Raw genomic sequence first — 15,076 nt, 5'->3', positions numbered from 1 at the left:
AAGCATATGGAGCCCGCCGAGAGAGCGACGCGCGGTGTCGTGCGTCCGACGGTGCGAGGGACTAAGAATTTGAACGATTCACTGTTTTCACGGCTGATCACTGAAACGGCCAGCATCATCGGAACGAGCCGGTTTTAACATCAAATCCTGCGCTGGATTAAATACCACAAGATATAGTGAAAACACTATTAATTACCACAGTAACAGGACGGCAGTGACAGTTTAAGACATAACTTGTGAGCACAAAACACAAGATACTCTCTTGTTCACTAAAATATAGGCTATTAGATAAATCAAAAAGACCATTAAACTAATTAACACATATAAGCACAAGCATCACACATTCCACAAGTGGGCAGGAGGATTAGAAGTTAGGAAAAGCGTGAGTTTAATGAGAATGACCATGTGAAATCCCAAGTTTCCAGCAATACGTGAAATGCATAGACATGAACAACCATTTAATCAATTAATTAAACCTCGCACTGAGTTCCTCAATGAGGTGAAAATTATATAGATAACACAGTACAGATGGCGAGTTGGAGGTTACTGCGTTGAATGTTAAGGGGGTTCCCTTTTGTTGTCGCTGAAAAGGGGGTTTCCGAAGTTTGCGATTGTCTGGAAGTTCAGAACTAGATGGTGTTTCTTCTCATCGTGGCGAAGTAGCAGCAGGCCGCTGCAGGCCGAAGGCACGCGCTGGACCCGGCCGCTCGAAGCAGAACCGAAAAGTGATGACAAAGCATGGACTAAAAGCTAAAGCTAAAAGCCGGCACTGACTGATAGTAAAAGCTAAACGAAAGCTAAACGCTGAAAAGGCCAAATTTGATGGTGGCTGGAGTATTTAAACTGGCCTTGTGGCCACACCTCAAATGTTGTCTCGAACAATTAGATAGTGTCTTTTCTCGGTGTGTTGCATGGTTTGTCACAACCATTCATCAAATCATTATGTGATTCTATCAAGAAATGAGGTCCGAATTTTTCCAGCTATTGCAAGGGTATCATTTGGACATGATTCCTATAACAAGGAATATGATACATTTGATAAATAACTGATGGTCAGAAACGTTTCAAGCAAGAAGATTCGAACACAACACACATACTAAACAGTGAATATGATCCCTCCGGGAAGCTATTCAAGAGTTATTTAAAAAAGGACTTACACAATAAGTGTGAGTTAGAAACATTAAAGTCAAATGTGTGGGTTACAGGTATAAAATGGAGTTGAGCAATGGGACTGATATCCATTTAGAAGTCTTTTTTGAATTTCACTTTGGTGGATATATGCATTGGAAGGCAATTCTCGGTGTCATTCTGGGGAGTAAGGATATCTCCTGTGAAGACCAGAGGGGTTAACAGGTCTCCGTAGGAATTTCAGTCTGGTTCTGCTAGGTGGGGGGAAGTCAATCCAACGATCTTGTTTACTCTCATGGTTTTACATGTGAGGGTCAGCTGTGTCCATCTCTTCGATTACTTGCCCAAATTAGACCAATCTCTTCTTCGAATTCGAATTGTCAATAATTGTTCTAAATGGTGGTAATGTTGAAGGGGGAAAGCTGTTCTGTGAAAGAGTTGGTGGTATCAGACTGTGGTGCTAGAGTTGATTTACAACATCCTGCCTTTCTGTGGAATTCGGCTCATGTTTCAACCAGGCTCCCAATAGAATGCTTTAATTTGTCCTGGTTCACGCTACATGATTAGCGATCAAGGTCAGCTGGTCCTGATCAGCTGCCACCCTTTACATTGAGTTGTTGTTGTTAATTTCCTGTCGGATTGTTGTTGGCGCACTCTTGTTCTCTGTACTCGGCTCTGTATGTTTTGGACGCTGCCCTGTGCAGTTGCTGCCGAACTATGTGTAACCACCTGTTTCTGTGAGGAACTCTTGCTATTCTCTGTGGAATTTGTTGTGTTCATGTGACTGTTGTCCGGTTCTCAGTCAATTGCCCATTGTAGTCCCTGCGCTGCTACAGAATTAGCTGCACCCTCACCTTTTCTTGTTATCTTTATGCTGTGACTGTTTTGGTCTTCAAAAAAAAAATAAACCTTTGAACATTTGCAACTAAATCTAGAGTCTTTCTTGAATTATCCTGACAAAGAGTTGATAAAATTAGATGCTTTTTGAAGGTGTCATGGTAAATTCATAGAAATTTTTCTAAAACATTTTTGCTTTGTTCCATGGGAACCTTTGTCTCTAGGCAGTAGTGTTGTCTAATTTGTAAATATTTCTAGAAATGGTCCTGGGCTAGAAACTGTTTCAATTTTTTTTTTTTTTTTTTTATTATTATTATTATTTTAGGACAAAAGCTTACAATCAATAAGTAAATCCTTTAAAATACATATTCTGCTTCTAAACTGATGTCCCCAAAACAAGGGCTGTTTTTGAAAAGCTTTTATTTTGCACAAAATAAAAAAATATATATATCACACTTGTGGTGTTCCTGGTCAAAAATGACCGGCCTACAATGTGGTATTCCTGGTCTCTCTTTTGCTGCTATATTATCACCTAATGATTGGTATCAATCATTTTGTCAGCTTGATATCTTTCAGTTAGGACTGGTTTTCTGTTTATTTTTGGAACTGATTTTCAAGGATTCAAATTGTTTATTGTCATATGCCCAGTGTGAGGAAAACAAGTTTCCCTGAGCAATGAAATTCTTACTTTGCTGCCCACAATGAATGCCAAGACGGTGTGCAAAACTATACACACATACATACAAACAACGTAAGGAACACAAAAAAAAAAAAAACTATGCTGCAGTATTAGGAATATAGACTATGTATATCTATATATGCGAGTGTGTAGAGTAGGAATATAGAATGTGAAAAATAGAAATATAGACTATGTATATATCTATATATGTGAATGTACAGTATTAACTTGAAATGCAAAAAAAAAAAAAACAAGTGCAGTAACGTGCAAATTGAGTGTAATTACACAATGGTAATAGCAGCAGAATCAGTAACAGATGTGCAAATTGAGATGAGGCTACATGAGTAATATTAACAAATATACAATGGTAGTAATAACAGCAATAACATTACAGATGTCCAAATAAGATGAAACAATTTGGACCGACTGTTCTCTGAGATAGATATGTCCACTAGCTAGCTACCTGTTTAAGAATCTAATAGCTGAGGGTAAGAAGGAGTTCCTTAATCTGGAAGTCCTGCAATTTTACAATCCTATACCTCCGTCCTGATGGTAGGAGTGTGAACGGTTCTGTGTTGGGGGTGGGGTGGGGTCTTTTATGATAGATGCAGCTTTCCTGTGGACTCTGCGGTGTGTAAATGGCCTGCAGAGAGGGCAGTGGAGTCCTGATGATCTTCTACAGCAGTCTTCACCACTCTCTGCAGATATTTGCGGTCCCTCACTGTAGTGCTGCCATACCACACAGTGATGCAGACTGGTCAAGACAGCTCTCAACTACACTAGCTGTAGAAGTTGTTGAGGGATCTTAGTGGCATGCCAAACTTCCTCAGCCTCTTCAGGAGTACAGCCACTGTTTGCCTTCTTAAACAGCTGGGTGATGTTGAGAGTCACCTGTTATTTATATAGTGCTTTAAACACAACAAATTGTGTCAAAGCAACTGAACAACATCAGTTGGGAAAACACGTTGTGTCAATAATGCAAACCATGACAGCTCAGTTCAGTTTTAAATAGTATCTGTGCAATCATTTGCAATCAAGTCAACGATATCGCTGTAAATGAAGTCTCCCCAACTAAGCAAGCCAGAGGGGACAGCGGCAAGGAACTAAAAAATCCATCGATGACAGAATGGAGAAAAAACCTTGGGAGAAACCAGGCTCAGTCGTGGGGCAAGTTCTCCTCTGGCCAGACTAAACCAACAGTTCAATTTCAGGCTGCGGCAAAGTCAGATTGTGCAGAGGACTCAACTGGTTCCTGTGTTCTTGTCCCGGTGGTCATCTCAGACAAGGTCTTACAGGGGATCTGTATCTGGGGCTCATCTAGTTGTCCTGGTATCCTCTGACATTCAGGGCTGTAGAGGTCCTTTCTAGGTGCTGATCCACCATGTGTGCTGGATACGTTACTGGATCCGGGTGTGACTGCAGTGACCATCTGACCTGGATACATACTGGATCTGGTGGCTATGGTGACCTCGGAATAAGAGATGAGAAACAGAATAATATTAGCATAGATGCCATTCTTCTAACAATGTAGCAAGTACATCAGGTGTTATGGGAAGTGTTCCCAGTTCCAGTTTGCTTAATTAATGCAGCCTAAAAATCCTTGTTAAGGGATTTGGATATTAGAAGTGTATTAGTGTGTTATGTGGAAGCCAGGTTAAAGAGATGGGTCTTTAATCTAGATTTAAACTGCAAGAGTGTGTCTGCCCCCGAACAATGTTAGGCAGGTTATCCAGGTCCAGGTGAAGTCCTCACTGATGTGGAACCCCAGGTATTTAAAGCTGCTCACCCTCTCCACTTCAAGCTGTCGGATAAACAGTGGCTGGTGATTTTTCCTCTTTTTCCTCAAGTCCACTATCATCTTCTTTGTCTTGTCCACGTGAGGGTAAGATTGTTGTGAGAACAGTGTGTAGAGTATGAGACTGAGAACACACCACTGTGGGGTGCCAATTTTTGATATGACAGTGTATGAGGTCCTATTTCCAATCCTAACAGACTGCATTTTGCCAGTCAGGAAGTCTAGGAGCCAGTCACAAAGTGTAGGGTGTAGTCCAAGTACAAGCAGTTTTCCAGTCAGGAAGTCTAGGGATGACCATATTGAAGGTGGGAGCTATAATCATTAAAGAGCATCCTGATATAAGTGTTTGAGGTGAGAAAGGGAAAATATGGAGGGCAGCAGCACTGGCGTCTGAGGTGGACCTGTTGGTCCGTTTATGTGTACTGCAGTTGGTCCAATATGTCCGGCATACTGCTCTGAATGTGAGTCAGTACCACTTTCTCAAAACACTTCATGATGATTGGAGTGAGTGCTACTGGCCTGTAGTCGTTCAGGCAGGTCAGGGGGCTCTTCTTGGGAAGGGGGACAATGTTTGTGGTCTTGAAGCAGGTGGGGACGATGCTCTGACTGAGGGAGAGATTAAAGATGGAAGTGAGTACATCAGCCAGCTCCATAGCACAAGTTTTGAGGGCCTGTCCAGGGATGTTGTGTTGCCGTGCTGCTTTGCGGGGGTTGATCTTCCTCAGCGCTTTGTGTAACACAGCTACTGAGACAGTAGGAGGGGGCTGAGTGGTCCAAGTGTGTTTAATGTCTCCTCTCTGAGTTGACACTGGAGGTCTCAAAGCAGGCATAGAAGGTGTTAAGGTCATCTGGTAGGCTGTCTGAGGAGCTGATAGTAGTGCTCGTGGTGGTCCTGTAGTCTGTGATGTGCTGCATGCCTTGCCCCATCCGCCCGGCATAAGCAGTAGAGTAGAAAACTGTCCAGATTCTCTCGGTACTGTCTTTTGGCCGATGTAATGGCTTTTCTAAGTCCGTACTTAGCAGCTCTGTATTCTGTCTCATTGCCTGATGTAAATGCAAGAGATCGAGCATGCAGCATGTGGCGAACCTGACTGTTTATCAAGGGCTTCTTATTGGGGAACTTCCTGACTTGTATGGTGGGTACGATGTTACTAACACAAGTGCTAATATACCCAGTCACATACTCAGCATAATCCTGTATGGTGACAGAAGATTCCTCCTGAGTGGCTGCAGCTTTAAACTCATTTTGTAGGGTCCAAAGCTTAACCTGTTTGGTTGCAGGGTTTGTTTGTTCGAGTCTTTGTTTGTAGACCGGGTACATGAAGAGATGTGGTCTGAGTATCCAAAGTGGGGGTGGGGTGCAGCCCTGTATGCATCACATATGTTGCTGTAAACATTGTCCAGTGTGTTTTTATCACGGGTGGGAATGTCCACATGTTGGTGATATTTGGGATGAATAGTCCGTAATTTGTCCAGTGTGTAGTCGCCAGCTGCAATAAAAACGGCATCAGTGTGAGCCGTCTCTAGTGTGCTTAGTACATCATGGAGCTTGCCTAGCGCTCTGTGGAGTTGGCTCGTGGGGGATGTAAACAGCGGCTATAAACACAGCTGTAAATTCCCTCGGTAGATAATAGGGACGGCATCTCAGTATTAAAAAACTCCACGTCTGGCGAGCAGTGCTTAAAAACTGTCTGGATGTCTCCGCACCACGAGTTGTTAATAAGCACACACACACACACCTCCCCCTTTAGCCTTACCGGAGGCTGCAGTCCGGTCTCCTCTGTGTATGGAGTGAGTCTGTAGCTGAACAGAAGATTCCGGGACTAGTTGAAAATCAGAGCGCAGCATTCTCTTATTTCCCGCTGTGATGTAACCCTTGCTCTCAGCTCGTCCAGTTTGTTTTCCAGAGATCATACATAAGCTAACAACAGGCTAAGTAGTGGTGGTCGGCTAGTACGAGCCTTTAGCTTTAGCATGAGGCCCTTCCCTCTTGCCTCAAGCCTCTTGCCGCAGGGCTGGTGCCACTCGGGGTGTTGGGGGTTGTCACCCAAGATGAGTGTGAAAATAGTTTATTTAAAAAAAATATATTTCCCAAATACATACGCTTTCTAGCATTAATATGATGCTATTAAAGCAACAATTTAGGACAGTCCGTTTCACAAAGTCGCATCTTAGTTGTTACTCTGACAAAAATTCCGGCGCAAGCGGTGCAACTAAGAAAGCAATACTGCTGAGTAAGTTATGATGAAATATTTTTTTTTTCTTGATTAATAGAGGGCTTGATGATCATAGTTTAATTATTTAGCTGTATTGTTATTGTTTGTTGCTGCTCAAGTTAAAGTTAACTTAAAATGATGCATCTGTTAAATGGGTCGCAATGAATGTTTTGTGTCAGGGAATTGGTCACAATGACCTTGTGTTTCACTGTAAAGCAGACATAATTAAGTATTTAATTGTGGTGGTATCACTTGTCTATATTTGTGGTAAAACTGCTGCCTAAAACTGCTCACATTTTAATTTCTTGGACATCAGACTTTTAAATTTGGTGGCTATGCGATTTTGTTTTATTCAGTACTCTGCCATCTGTATTTGCTAAGTAGCTTTTATAGGTTAATTCACTCAGAATGCATTTTTTCATTCCACTGCTGTACTTTTCCATTGTATTTCAATGTAAATGCGCAACCCGACGTCTTTGGATGCTGCGCTCTCGTCTCAGGTCTTTAGCAGCTTCTTGCGCATAATTCTCGTGCATAATAGCTTACATCTTACAACACAGCGCTAAAGTTCAAAGAAATTCAGCTTCTAAAAACACATCTCTAGACCTTGCACTTAAAAAAAAAAAAAACTTCCACTGATTTGCCTCGCTACCAAATCTCTATCTGCGTGAACCCTATATTCTGATCGTTGTAGTAATATCGGTCTGTCAAATACATGAATGGGCCACAAAAGTTTTTTTTTTTTTTTTTGCTTCGGGGCCTTCCTGGGGGTGGTGGCGTTTGACTGTGGAAGCTAATGTGTTGTAGCTCCGGAGGTATAAAATCTGTAAATTTGAGATGGTTGGCTGAATTGGCGATGTCCAGTAATGCCTGTCTGTTGTACGTTAGCAGTGCACCACATTTTTGCACGGCAGAACAGAAAAAAAAAAAAAAAAAAAACATGTGACCCTTCAACAGCAGTGCATGCACGGTCCTCGTTCTGCTCACTCTGTCAAATATTCTACAATCCTGAAAGTATTCCATCATGAGTACTTCAATGGTCAAGGACAATCGGAAAAGAGTGATTGAGCAATCGCCAATAAAGAAAAAAAATCAAAGATTCCACCATCAACAAAGAGGATCTTTGCTGAAAAAAGTGACAAAACCAGGAATGTATTGACGTGACGCCTCTCTTCAAACACTAGCTGCAAGTGATGTCAAAAATTCTGATTAAAACAATTAATTGGATTTCATGTTCTAGACCTCTTAACGATAAATTTTGTTAAATGCAGAAACATGGTGATAAAATGTATATCTGTTTTTACCTTAGAAAATGTCCTTGACCGCTCGGTTAAGTTGTCCGGTTAGGGTAAAATAAACTGAATACAAGCTATACTCGCAATCATAACTCGGAATAGCACTGCACAAGATCATAGATAAAGTTGTTCCTTTGTCTGAACAAAAAACTATTCTTTGTTACATATCACAGAATATCATATCAATAATTTGTTCTATTATATTTATATTATATTACATTCACTATTTGCCTTTTACCTTACATTTTATACAGATTTTATACAGATTGTCACTATGTACTATACAACAATAGGACAATGTGATAAAATGAAACAATATGATACAATGGCATAGCAACTTAGGTATGGTATTACACAGATGTTGCACAACTCTGTGCTGTGGTGACCCTATGTACAAGTAATGCAGTGGAAATGTAAACGAGTAGTGCAGGAATCCAGTAAATTATATATAAGTCAAGTCAAGTCACTTTATTGTCACATCACCACAGCACATGTGCCTTGGTGAGTGAAATTCTTGGGAGCGTGCACCAGAAATTGCAGAAACAGTTAACATATAACCATACAGACTTCAACAGGTGAAAATATGCAATATGCACATACATATAGTCAGTACACACAGTGTACTATTGGACATACTTACAGTTAGCACTACACATTTTACGCAATATGTACATACATACAGTTAGCACTACACATTATACACTATACACAGAATGTACACATTCTAGATTATGTAGACATATATACGCATGAAAAATATGCTAAATGTAAACAAGTAATCCGATAGTGCAGTTGAAATGTAAAAACAGTAGTGCAGAAGTACAGCTGAAATGTAAAAAACCAACGAGGAGCAGTTGAAAAATACTATTTGCATCTATGCAATGTTCAGTGGTATTGTGGTCATGAAAGACCAAGAGGTTGTGTAGATTGTTTGCCAGTGTTCAGTTCACAAATAGCTCTGTGGTAGAAAACTGCCCAGACAGCAAGCAGATTCGGCCCAGATCCGGCCCACATCTGGCCTGCATGGATTTCTTGTCTCCTGCTTCTCAGTCTTGTCTCCTGAGACAAAAAACTCTAACAATCTCACAATAGTCTCCTATAAAGCTTTAAAAGAGATCTCAACATCACACACTGCGCTCTGATATTTCTTCTTAACTAGAGACTCTGGATGTCTCACATATATCTCTTTTAAAGCTTTAGAATAGATCTCAACATCACACACTGTACTCAGATATTTCTCCTTAGCTACAGACACTGGATTTCTCACATTTGTCTCTTTTTAAGCTTTAGAAGAGATCTCAACAACATCACACACTGTGCTCAGATTTTTCTCCTTAGCTAAAGACTCTGGTGGTATCACATTTGTCTCCTCCAAAGTTTCAGACAAGATCTCAACTGCATCGCAGTCTGTGCTCAGATTTTTCTCCTTAGCTAGAGACTCTGGATCTCTCACATTGTGTCTCTTTTAAAGCTTCAGAAGAGATCTCAACAACATCACACACTGTGCTTAGATATTTCTCTTTAGCTAAATAATCTGGGGGTCTCATATTTGTGTCCTGTAATGCTTTAGAAGAGATCTCAACAACTTTACAAAGTGTGTGCATCAAGTCAACTACTTGAGACTGCTGATCATTACTCCTCTAATGATCAGCGGGGACCCCTGTGGAGAGAGGTGAGCAGCTTCAAGTACCTCGGTGTAAACATCTCTGAGGACCTGACTTGGACTACCCACATTCAAATACAGGTAAATAAAGCCAGGCAAAGACTGTACCATCTGAGACAGCTGAGAAAATTCAGTGTTTCACCAGCAATCCTGAAAACTTTCTATTCAGGGGGCCATAGAAAGGGTAATGACTCAGTGTATATCAGTGTGGTATGGGAACAGCTCCAGTCATGACTGCAAAGCCCTGCAGAGAGTTGTGCGCTTAGCTGAGCGCATCTCAGGGTCTGCTCTCCCCTCTCTGCAGGACATCTACCTCAAACGCTGCAAAAGCAGATCTGTTAAAATAATCAAGGACTCCATTCACCCCAGTAACCATCTTTTCACTTTGCTGCCATCTGGTAAGCGTTTCCGTAGCCTGATGTCAAAAACTGTGAGACTTAGGAGGAGTTTCTTCCCCCAGGCCATCAGGCTCCTAAACTCAAAACCAGCCTCCTAACATCTTCATGTCTCCACTTAATATTCACTTTATCAGTAAGATATTCATCATTCATTACCTCACATTGACATACTGAAAGTGTCAACCTGTTTGCACATTTGCCTCTTGTACATTCCTGTGTATCTTAATATTTAAGACTAGAGTTTACTTTCATGCACATCATTTTCCACTATATATTTAATTCTACAGTATACATCTCTTTATATATTTCATATTTTATTCTTATATTTTTATTGTTTACTTTTATTTCATTCCTTCATAGCTTTATTTATGTATATTTTCATCTGTGTTTTGTATTCTTAATAATTGCACTGTCCATGGAGCGGACCTGACTCACATTTCACTGCTGGTTATATATGCTCTATATAATTGTGTATGTGACAAATAAAAAATCTTGAATCTTGAATCTTGAATCTTTAGAGGCTACTACGATTGACCCTGAACCACAATGTCCTTCAGTTGGCCGGTTGGCACTGATGGCCAGTCACTGCCCATCTTCTCCTGGCTTCCAGCTCAACTCCTCCTGCTTACTCCAGATCCAACAAGAGGCCCTTTCCCGCTGCCTCCCCCAACCTGCGAGCAGGTATCTTCCTCTCCTTTCCTGACATTCCCAGGTCTGTTAACATCTTCCACACAGACTGTGCTGGGAAATCCTTGCAGCCAACCTCAACTGGAAATAGCCAAGTCTGCCACCCTTTGTCCCTCTATATTGTTGGACTAGGTCCTGGTATTTAGGTAGCCTTCCTCTCAAAGGCCTCTTCACAACCGTCTTCCCCCCACGGTACCGTTAAATTCAAATTGGGTTTAATCCACTTCACCTCCTCAGACCATATGACCACACCAGGCTTCAGGGATGTCTGGACGACCTGGGGAAAATTGTAATTTTCCTACCAGGGTCCCCCCCTCATCTCCCATGATTGTGCTGCCTGCAGGAGGCTCTTTTTGGTCTTCTTGGAGGCTGGTGGATTCTCCTCCTCCCTGATGAACTTGATATATAAGGCTGGTCTCACATGGGTCTGGCATTTTTTCCATCTCTTCTGCTCCAAGATATCAGCCAGTGCACAGAGGACCTTGTTTGTGGCGCCATCTATATCTCCCCTGGTTAAGGGGCAGTCTTGCACCCCGCCAGTATGTGTGCCAATGTGCCTCTCCCTTCACATAAAACGGCACAGTGAGTCCTCCCCCTCATTCCCCACCTGTGCAGGTTTGTTGGACAATGTTTATGTACTTAGGCACATCATTTGTTGTTGGAAATAGTAACGTACCGGATGCCTTAATCAAAACTGATCTACAGAAAATGTAACCCTTGAGCTTTCTTTGCTGAAAGGCACATAAATGGCTTATGGCTTGATTATTAATTGACTAATTTGATTATTAATACGTATTATATGGAAGAAATGTTTGAGCTCATATTGAGGCATATGACTTGGTGCACACTTTGTAAAGTAATTGAGATCATTTCTGAATTTAGAGGAGACAAATGTGAGAGATCCAGAGTCTCTAGATAAGGAGGAATATCTGGGCACATTTTGTAAAGTTGTTGATCTCTTCTAAGCCTTTAAAAGAGACAAATGTGTGAGATCCAGAGTCTTTAGCTAAGGAGAAAAATCTGAGCACAATGTGTGATGTTGAGATCTCTTCTAAACTTTTGAGGAGACAAATGTGAGAGATCCAGAGTCTCTAGCTAAAGGGACATCCCAGCATCCCAGTTCTTGCATGGCCAGCATACTCACCGGACATGTCACCCGTTGAGCATGTTTGGGATGCTCTGGATCGGCGTATACGACAGCGTGTTCCAGTTCCTGCCAATATCCAGCAACTATGCACAGCCATTGAAGAGGAGTGGACCAACATTCCACAGGCCACAATCAACAACCTGATCAACTCTTATGCGAAAGAGATGTGTTGCACTGCGTGAGGCAAATGGTAGTCACACCAGATACTGACTGTTTTTTTGACCCCCCCAATACAGCAAAAATGCACATTTTAAGAGTGGCCTTCTATTGTGTGGCCAGCCTAAGGCACACCTGTGCTATAATCATGCTGTCTAATCAGCATCTTTATATGCCACACCTGTGAGGTGGATAGATTATCTCGGCAAAGGAGAAGTGCTCACTAACACAGATTTTAGACACATTTGTGAGATACAAAATAGGCCTTTTATGTCTATTGTTTTCCCCCTGCCTCTCTTGTTGCCTGAGTTGATCTTGTTAGGGTTTACACCTGTTTTTTAAATCATTAGTCACCCTTAATATTCCCCTCTTGTTTTCTGTCCTGTGCCAGATTGAATCTTTGTGCTGTTGAGTTAAACTGGCTTTTGTCTGTGATCCTTGTTTGTTTTCTGCTGTTGTCAAGTTTAGTCTTGCATAGTCTTGCTTATTGCCATTTTTGATGACTTTTTAATATTCGGCATATATATATATATATATATATATATATATATACTTTATATATACTTTATATACTTTATATAAGTGACGTTTTTAAGTTTAACTTTTAACTTTGTTCTCATTTTATTTCTTATTTTAAACTTTCTCAATTACCTCTTACTCTGAAGCAGAAATAGCTTTCATGGAATCAAAGTACATTAAACTACTTGGAAATTAGATGAACACCACATTAATGGATTTTTATTTATTTATTTTTTTAATGAACATATCCTCATGTACAATGTTAATGATACTGCATCATTTTGTTCTGTGCATTGTGAAAAAAAAAATCATTATCTTAAGAAATTCAGATCGTAATGAAGCAGCCTCTGACATCAAATAACTGGACCTTGCATTACAACTGAACTGGAAGAAAGAATAAAGGTGTGGTGGCCTGCTTTTCAGAAAATAGATCAAAGTCGAGCACTGAGTATGGGATGTCAACCCCAGTTCAGCAACAGTGTCCCCCCAGAGCCAGTGCTGTCACCTTTTTAGCATTTAATGCCAGAGTACAGGTAGAGACTCTGTGTTCCAAATCTCACTTACAGGTAAAGAGCAGCACTGGCTGTCATATCCCCTCATGCACCCAAAGTGCTGAGAGCACAATGAATTTCCACAGTTTTCCTCTTGAAATTATCCAAAGAGAGAAAAACTTGACACTCATTTTTCAAAGTGGTCAGGTCATTTTCAATTAGGTGACCTTTGATTGCACACCTGTTTGTGAGTTTTTGAAAGACGGTTATGTAGGTCTGCTCAAAAATCACTGACTAAGTTTGCTGAGGTCAGTACATCATTAACAATATGCTTGATTTGTTCTTTCATATGAACTGGAAATGTGTTTTGTCTCTCAGTTCATAAACTAAGGTCAAGAGGTCGTCTCAAGATAAATGAATGTTTTTTGAAATTTTTCTGTTAACGCCAAGAACGTCTTCACCACAGACTTACATATTAACTCTGCAACATTAATTAGCCCTCTTACAAAGCTTTTGTGATTTGTTGAAAGTATTGTGGAATTTTTTAAACTTAGAGAGATTAGAGATGTCAAAATAATGGAATTGGGATGAATGTCACTAGTATTTTGCTCAGTATGTAAGATCTTACTCTTTGGTGATTAGTCATTCATTTTGTGTGTGTGTGTGTGTGTGTGTGTGTGTGTGTGTGTGTGTGTGATAGATTTTGCATGCATCAATAACAATACAATTCTAAAATAAAATAAAAACGTATGTTTCTTCCATCACCAGCAAAAAAAATAAAATGCATAATTGTGGCATAATTAATCTATATTCAAATCCATTCCACTGTATCTGAGAGGTGGGAGACAGATGCTATGCCAGAGATTATAGCCCTGATTTATTTAACTCATTTTTTGGTCAGTGGAAAATTGTGTAATATAAAAACATGATAAAATTGACTTTTAGTTTAGACACCAGATATATAATGTTCTAATTTAAAAGCTAGTTCTAAACTTGGTGATTAATAAGCACTGCTAGAGAAAACACCAGTTTTGCTATTAACTTTTATAATGTATAACTTTTATACCCAAACATAATCCTATCACCTATCACCAGTTTCCCTGCTTATTACGGACTGTTTCAAAACAGTTTAACTTGGATATTCTATAACCTTTTCACTTTTATTTAGCCTCTGTTCCAACATTTTTGGAGTGTGTTGTAGCCATCAGCATCAAAATTTTGTTTAGATTTACAAAAATACATTTAAGCTGGTCAGTGAAAATATTGGAAATATGTTTCTTTGTGCTTTTGTCGATTAAATAAAGTTAATGGCAATTAACAAATCACAGATTCTTCTTTTTATTACATTTTACAAAAATGCCCCTTTTTTGGAATTGTGGTTGTACACATCAAATTCAGTTTCAAGAAGTACCTCTACTCTTCATTTGATTAGTTTTCTTCTATTTTCCACACATATTCCAGTCTTTAGCACCGCAAACAAGGATTTCGACAGATATAGATCATACATACCAATTAATATTAGAATAGGTACCCCTTGTTTTTTAAATATACTTATTATAAATACTTTGTAATTTCCCAGGCTATAACCTCTTTATTCTCTAAATGTTGCAGATTGTTCCCTTATACCTACAGTACATGGAGGTACTGTATGGGTAGGCCTACTCTATTATTATGAACAGGTATGCTGTAAATTTGGTTTAGGCAACTTATACTGTAAATTGCAGGCTGTGATCTTAAGTGTTACCAAGGCAGTGGATATACCCTATATAAATTTCATGTTCAGTTAAATTAAGCTTTTATTTAAATAAATATATTAAAATTTTCCTCAGTGTCCTAACATATGATCAAAAAACTAGTGAAAACCAATTAAAACAAAGACCCAAACAGTCAGCAAAGTAATTGACCTTGAGTTAGTCTCTAAGGCAAAGCAACTGTGCAGGCCGAAACAAATAGATTACGTCTTGAGGGCAGAGGAATTGTTTGTGAGCCTTTCAAACAACAACAAAACCTGTCAACAAAATGTCTTTGTTTCATAATTTAATTTTTTGTCGCCCAAGGGATGTGA

The 15,076-nt window shown here is 40.0% G+C and overlaps 1 pseudogene; it reads right to left on the bottom strand.

Annotated features, from left to right (window-relative positions):
• LOC109075863 overlaps window positions 1-5,269 on the bottom strand; it is a 25,545-nt pseudogene extending 20,276 nt beyond the window's left edge.
• Window positions 5,270-15,076: the final 9,807 nt, after the last annotated feature.

Source organism: Cyprinus carpio, unplaced genomic scaffold (assembly GCF_018340385.1).
Source record: "Cyprinus carpio isolate SPL01 unplaced genomic scaffold, ASM1834038v1 S000006532, whole genome shotgun sequence".
NCBI lineage: Eukaryota > Metazoa > Chordata > Actinopteri > Cypriniformes > Cyprinidae > Cyprinus > Cyprinus carpio.
Note: the sequence above shows the minus strand (reverse complement) of the source record. Positions and strands in the feature narration are given on the sequence as shown.